Source organism: Dermacentor variabilis, chromosome 2, assembly GCF_050947875.1.
Source record: "Dermacentor variabilis isolate Ectoservices chromosome 2, ASM5094787v1, whole genome shotgun sequence".
NCBI classification, from domain to species: Eukaryota; Metazoa; Arthropoda; class Arachnida; order Ixodida; family Ixodidae; genus Dermacentor; species Dermacentor variabilis.
The window spans coordinates 37,712,059-37,720,159 of NC_134569.1; positions in this window are offsets into that span (position 1 = coordinate 37,712,059).

An 8,101-nucleotide genomic window follows, 5' to 3' on the forward strand; every position below is an offset into this window, starting at 1 on the left:
CGGAATCCGGGCCGACGCCAGATTTTCTGCGACACGAGCTCCTTAACGCTATCGCGCTAAAACGAAATATGTGATTTCCTCACATCCGTTAAAACATGGCCTACAGGAGAGAGGACTGCTTCTGACCAGCGCTGTGCAGTTGAAAATTGAATGGCGGAATGTCGGCATCCACAACCAACCCGCCGTGGTTGCTCAGTGGCTATGGTGTTGGGCTTCTGAGCACGAAGTCGCGGGATCGAATCCCGGCCACGGCGGCCGCATTTCGATGGGGGCGAAATGCGAAAACACCCGTGTACTTAGATTTAGGTGCACGTTAAAGAACCCCAGGTGGTTGAAATTTCCGGAGTCCTCCACTACGGCGTGCCTCATAATCAGAAAGTGGTTTTGGCACGTAAAACCCCACAATTATTATCCACAACCATGCAAATGCAATTTCATACTTACGTGATGAACGTCATTGAGAATTCCAGGGGAACTAACAGATGCTGGAAGTCATAATTAGATGATACTGCTTGCTTTGTAGAAGCTCGATTTAGGCAGAATTTCCTCTACTTTGTAAAGGAGACGTTTGCCGTAACCGGCAAAACATAAAGTACCGGACCTTTTAGGGATTCTCTGGCAAGCGAGCCTGTCATTTCATTTAAATATAGCATAAATTTACATTAATTATATATTATGTTTATCTATCGTAATAATAAGATCAGTTCTTATTCAGCGCGCCGTGTCATTTTAAGTGTACTTAACCTTTATTCGCGTCCTTAGCGATGTGCCCACCCAAACGTGCCACCAACTAGCCTATTCTCCCACTCTAACTTAAGTATAGTCCACAGTGACCTGGAAGCCAAATCAGGTGCACTATCTGTAAATGAGTAAGGACCAACAAATGAAATGTCCGCAATATAATCGAATCTGTTGTTCCAGTTAGCTCTGATCAATATAATAGAAATTTTGTTAAAATAGCAGATGTCGGCACATTTGATGTCAATTTGCGCAGCGCTAAAACGACCGCCATTATTCCGGCCTGAAACGTACAGTCGCGATCAATTTGAAGGTTATCGCTCGAGCGGCGACCAAAACTAGGAGCAGCGCCACGTTACGTCATCATCATCGTTCGAGAGGGAAACATCAGATAGCTCCCCTCTCTCTCTTTTGGTGTTCCCTGAAAAGCTGTCACTCCCGTCACCGTTCACGGCATAATCTGCGAATTCATTTTGATTGCGTTATGAGCTTTTGCGCAGAGGCGTCATTGTTAGCTAAAATATGCATGAGGAAGCGACGCACACCGATGATTGCCATAAAAGGGAAACAAACACAAAAATGTGGCGAGTTGGTCTTGGGGGTGATGGTTGCAGCCTGGAAGAGCATAATAGGGGATAATGTGGCATAATGTGGCAGTGCAATTTTTATCTTCGCAGTTCCGAAATCGGCCGCTATGCTGCTTGGAAGGCCCGCCGGTCGATGCTCGCGCTATCACCTTCAACTTGATCGCAACTGTACCTGTAAAATCAGGAAGGCGGAGAGAGGAAGGTCAACAAAGGTGTGGAGAGAATATGTCTACTCCGGCCTCTGATCGTCAGGCGTGGAAGCAACAGTTTCAAGTATGCAATCGGCTCCCGTTAATCCGACCCTTGCGGGACCACAAGATCTCGTCGAATTATCCGGAAGGTCGAATTAGCAAATGGCCGTAAAAAGAGCGAATAAATTTTTTTTTAGAAATCAAGAGACCTTTAACAATTTCTTGACCTCGTTGGTCAGCGCTGTGGAATCGCTACGCGACGCCTCACTGAATGAATGAAGCAAATCACTGAATGCGGACACAACTCAAAACAAGCAGGAACGGATAGCTTCACGGGTGGAAGGAACATCAGCCGGCACTAAAAGATAAAAATAAAATAGCCTCACGCCCAGCGAAGCAGTTGCACGGTCTACTGATTTTCTTGCGTTTTAAAGCCTTTATCGAGCGCTGCACGCATGAGGGGGCCCCGGTGAGGATCGAATTAACCGAAACATAGTGCTTTCGCATTCGAACTATACGAGTTCTTTTTCATTACATAGCAATTTATGGTTTCTCGTAATGGCATTTCAGTGGATTCGAATCGCACGATAAGTCGAATTAACCAAGGTCAAAATAACGGCAGTCGATCATATAATTTAGGTTGGAAATGCTTAATGTGTTCTTCTTAAAGAAAGCCACAGAAATAACTCCTGCGCAGAAACCGACTTTTCTAGAAAAATATCGTGAAACTGAATGGTGAGAGTTGACGAAGAGGGTAACTTCAGGGACGATGCTATGGATATCTAGTCTAATCTTCTTAAGTGTGCTTGCATAAAAAGATTCTGTGAGGTGTGTAATCTTTACCATAGAGCTTCAAAAATTCATTCTGTTCACGAATAAATACATTTCAATATTCTATTATGTAGATTCAAACAATCTTATCTTACTGTTATAATACCCCGGATCTTAATTTTTCCATTAGGGCAGTTCTGGCACTGATCGAGCATTCGCCATAACATGGCTGTAGGCTCCAAAAAGACACTCAACATGCAGCAGCATGAGCACTGCCTTTCAAACGGGGTGGTGGTAAATATGCCACAGAGCTCGATCTTCTAACTTTTTCTTGCATTTAAATATTTAATTACTTTTATGCACTAATCTGCAATTATTCAAAACGGAAGACTCTTTTTATTTCAGGTTTTTTTTTTCGTTTACACTATCAGTCTTCCAGCCGTCTCTTAAGATAGCCCCCCCCCCCCTCCCCCCCAGGTTAATTTGCGTTTTCCCTACTGCCCTTAAAACCCGAGCGTGCGGGCCGGCTTCTACTTTCACATTTATCGCTGGATGGATACTGTGGTGTTCCTTCAGATATTGTTCAAATGTTTCTTCACCATTTCCCCACGCCACGCACGAACTATATTCAAATGAAAATTTTCTTTTATAACTACACGCCTTCTCAGATAACTGATCTTGATTGTCCTTGAATTATCATAACCTTTCATATTGTGTTTCTTTTTTTGTTGTTTGGTGTACAGTCAAACCTAGTTTTAATAAAACGGGCTACACAACGAAATATATAACAAAGTAATCATATTTCCCGTTGAAATTCCCATAGATACCCATGCATTTAAATTCGCGTTTTTATGAAGCAAGATATGAAAAAAATGGATATAAAAAAACCTTCAGTGCAGAATGAACATTTATTGACCATTATAAGCCGACTAGGTCGAAATCTGGTGTTGCGTGACGCTGCCTGAGGCTTTCCCGAATCGGGAGTTCAAAACAGCGGCGAGCTGGTGATTCACTAAAGACATTCCAAGACCCTTAAAGGCGCTGAAGAGCGTTTTTCAACTTTCGCCTCAACCGATTACGCTCATTTAGCGCCAGATTTACTCAAAACATCCCGTTATGATGCGAGAACGTTGCGAGAACATCACCCCACGGTGATGTATTCGCAACGGCCTGTTCGAGAACATCACTCAGACGCACTCGACCACTGCCTCCTCGCAACGTGTATTCAGACTCCACCGCTACTCTCCCGCGGTATAAGGTGCACGCGCCTAGGGAGCTTCTGGCTTTGCGGTGCAAAATGTATACATGCGCTACATGTTGCGAGCGCTTAACTAGGCACAGTGGCGATAATCTGCTACAAAGGTGCAGCCAAGGGTGCCATATCTTATACCTATCCATTTAGTTTTCCATTGATTTCTGCCTTCGTCATTGGCTCTGAAGTTGCGACGTTAAAAAGTTATGGCGTTTTATATGCCAAAACCACGATCTGATTATGAGGCACGCCGTGGTGAAGGGACTCCGGATTAATTTTGACCACCTGGGGTTCTTTAACGTGCACGAGGTCGCGGGATTTGATTCCGCGGCTTCGTGCTTAGCAGCGCAACACCAAAGCCACTAAGCAACCACGGCGTATGATGCCACGCCGTTATTATATCCCGGATTGAGCATACGGCGCGACGACAAACGGTCGAAACGGGAAATGACATGGATCGTTACAAATTACGTCGACTGTTCATGTTCTTGGCAATCGTTCGGTTTTTCAGCGTTTCTTGAACGTGCTGGTGAAGTGCTCCTGTCTACCCTCGCATTTAGTGCGAAGTCCCTCACCAGAAGCCAGCGTTAATAAACATTTTTTGTTGTTTATCAGCATCCACTTGCGTACGTTGACGAGCCTCGTACGAAATTATATTCTTGCAGGGTTCCTTCGTTGCGGGCGCATGTTACGCCACTGAGCGCGCACGTCGACGGCAAAGATGCACTGATCAGCGCTTTCAGCACTGCATTACAGAGATAAATAATCTAGCTAACGAAGGCACGGCCGAAAATCTTTCGCAGTTCTTCTGCAGTGCGCGGCATGCTTTTACATCGGCTTACCCAGTGGTTACTAACCGCAAACCCCCACCATTCTTGGCGGCTTATGCCGGCCGGCAGGGTGGGAAGTCGTTATAACGAAGTAATGAATATAACGAAGTGAGGTTCCCCTTTCAACTTTGTTATATCGAGTTGTTAGTTCCATGTTCAGCTTCCTATCCACTGGGCCGATAAGTGTACTGTTCTTGCATCTCTGACTGTATACCTTTCTAATGCCGCCGTCCACTATGATGGCGTAATACTTACTGGTTGGCGTCTCACGTTTCGTAATGGTCGCATTTCTGTTGTCTATCCCTTTTGTTTGCAGACTGCCCGTTAGCGCGCAGTGCACAGAAGACGTAAACCAAAACGTGGCCTCTCAGGCGGCATCGCGGCTCACCTTGAAACGTGCGCCGTTGCGACCTCCGGAGGGCCTCGCCTAAGAATAACCAATTTGCTATCGCGCTTCACTTACCGCTCCCGGGACACCTCTGTTCCTGGCCGGTCATGTGTTTCTGGCCCATGCTAATGACCAAACGCGTGACGAGTAGAAGACCTAATAACGTGAACAAGTCAAAGCGAGAGTTGTGGGGGTCACCAAGGCTGTAGCTGTATATATGTAAATCTGTCGCAGTTTGAATGGCCCATGTGAACCCGTTCCTCCTCTGTGATTTTTGCTTTACAGTAGCGTACAGCTTCATAGTCACCTCAGAAGCGTTCCTTCTTATTTTGGGGCGGTGAAAGCCAATGCTAAGCTATTTACTACCGGTTTGAAGACCTGAACAAGTATTGCGTGTATGCGTTCCTGTTGAGATCTCTCCCAGAGTGCCCTTACAAATATACCTATAACATTCTTTATTAGTCATAACAACCTCCTTGTGACTTTAGTGACATCCTATTTACATGTACGCTCTAGTAACACCTGTTTATGCAATGCCAAAAGACAGCCTAGTTACCTTTTTCTAAAGAACACATTCTAAAAAGCGCGTTAAGAAATTGAAGTTACTTTTTGATAGACATTTTTCACTACAATATCTTTATAAATTGAAGTCATTTTCTTCTAACAGCAATTTTTAGTAGAAAGCAAATGGTCTGTTTTTATACTTTTTCTAAAGACACATTTCAATAGGATGCAACTAGACACTTGTATTTTTTCGCCAAAGCATGTTTTCAATGTGACCTAGTTCGGTAATTACTAATTTTTCTAAGGCCATTTCTGTGTAACACGAGGTAATGCTGGTCTCACTTCGAATATTTTTCCTAAATCATTGTCTGCTGCTGCAGAATGCTAAAGTATTTCACGAACACGCAACTTACCACACCTCTGAGAGTTGATATAGTGTTTTACTGCAGGAACATATTTTTACACGGACACAGGGAAGGACAAACGCAAGCGCTAACTTTCAACAGAATGTTTATTGGAAGCCAGATCACTGTTTATACATACCATGCAACAACTCCGGCATGCGCAAACCAAGATGCATCGAATAAAATGCTTTCTTTGTAAAGTATAGTGAAGGCGTGCTAACAGAATCTTGGCCTAGTTTCTCAATAGTTGCAATTTCAATTATCGGTTTCGTTATTTCTTCTTAGTGCTTGCACACAACGAAAGATTCTTGGAAAAGAAGCGAGCAACCACACGTGCTGCAGTGGGCTGCTAACAAGCCATCACCACCTTTCTTTACATTGCATTGCTCTCTGTGCTTATCGTTTAGACATCGCCCGGTTTGCCCGACCTAGTGGCTACCACACGATACCGGTATCTGGTATACGACACTTGCAGGACATGATGCGTGTTCTACAGTTCTTCTCACAATTTACTTTTTACAGCGAAGCTGTGTATGACTAGCAGATTCGTCCGTCCGTCCGTCTATCGGTCGCCTGTACGTCGACAACACCTCCGGCGCAACCCTATGCGCATGTGCCAAGGGAGAGAGAGAGAGAGCCAACACCACCTAGATAGCACGAGGCCTGTTTACTTCGATTTATGACGTCACGATACCTGGCCCGAAATTTCATCTGACAGGCTTGAGTGATGAAAGCGGTGGCGGCAAAATCACTGTTGCCTACTCGGGAGCATACCCATTTGATTCTATGGCAATTGGGCCAGGTAACATGGCGTCATGGATCGGATCGGTGTTGGATTAGCTGCGCAAGTAGTGACGTCGTTGCTCTCCGTCGCAGCCGAGCGCGCGCGAATCAGTTTCTCTTCGGCTCCGAAATGGGCAGGCCACGCGTCCTACGTACTCCTGAGGAACAGGCAGCAGACCAGAACCGGGAACGAGCTCGTCTACGCCGTGCCGATATTGCAGCCCGGGCACTAGAACAGGCTCGTGCAGCCGAGCGCAAGGAGCAACTGCGTACCGAGGATGCGGCAGCCTACCAAGCTGTCGTTTAATGAACCGTTGGGATTAACCCAGTGATAAACACCGGGGCCGTACGTTTCAAGTTCGCTGGTTAACCATCTAGACGGAGTGCTTGCTCGGTGATTTTTGTACTCTTTATCCGCAACTGTGTTGCCGCATTTACATACCGTTTTCAGCTTGTTCGGGACCATGAAAGCCACGCTAACCTTTGCCGGAGTACCCACTTTTTTATGGTGTGGGAGATTTTGTGCACGTATGGCATAGTGGCAGATTTGCATCGGTCATCGAATACAGCTGTTTCGTAGGCCCGACAACTGGAAGGTCGTTTCCTGAGTATACTAGTGCTTCCGCAAACGATAATGCGGTCGGCATATATCCTGCTTGCGTGAGGCGAGCCTTTTGGCTATAAAGGCGGCCCAATACTACATGAGAACAGGATTTTTTTAAAGCATTATAAAGGCATCTAGTGTCTCACGATGTTTATCTTAACCAATTTTGAGTGGAAGGAGCTAAATGACAACAATGGTTCCTTTCCACTAGGTTCGGAAGAACAGCTAGTGTGGTTTGCATGAAAGTGAAAACTTCTATTGAGGGACCTCATAGACCCATCGTCGCCCGGAACTTCATGCGTGAGTTCTGACGGCTGAAAACATTCTCGAACCAATGTTTGTACGTTAGAGGCTTCAGAGTCGACGTCACACTTAGGCACAAACAAGTAGTCATCCACGTATCTCAGGTATTGAAAAACTTTTGGGCCCGTAACACGCGTCAAGAGAATATTGTAAAGACTGGATAAAAACAAATCGCTAAATATAGGCGCGATAAATTCCCCTAGGTGTCATAGCGTCTGAAATAGACACATGGTAAAAGCCCCATGGCTTGTTCTTGCAAGATAAGCTAAATATATTGGAGGTAGATGACTCTTTTCCAGTGAAAAACCTCCAGAAGTTTTGAAGGTCATGTCCTCCAAGTTCGACGAAGGTCTTGGCGCCCTCTTAGAGGTAATCTATAGAGAACCTCTGCAACTCATTGCCCCGTGACGCATTGCTTGTATGCATAAAAGATTAGCAGGCACGTACCCGGGTTCGTACCTGCTGTACAACGTGGGTCTGTGCGTTTGTCGCCTACTTTCGTCTTCCTTTTATCACTGTTCAAATATTTTCAGACAATTTCCAATGATTATCTTTATTTTACCGCTATGTGAGAATCTTGCCTTTATTCCGTAGCTGGTCGACGTCAGAGGCGTCAGAGGTGCTTGTTGGGCTTCGCCTTGGAAGCCGGTCTGAAGGGCGACTGTGGAGCATAAGCACTCTTTCTTTTACATTTCGTTATATACCCCACAAACCTTTAATCTATCATTTAGGCCAAAGCACCACAT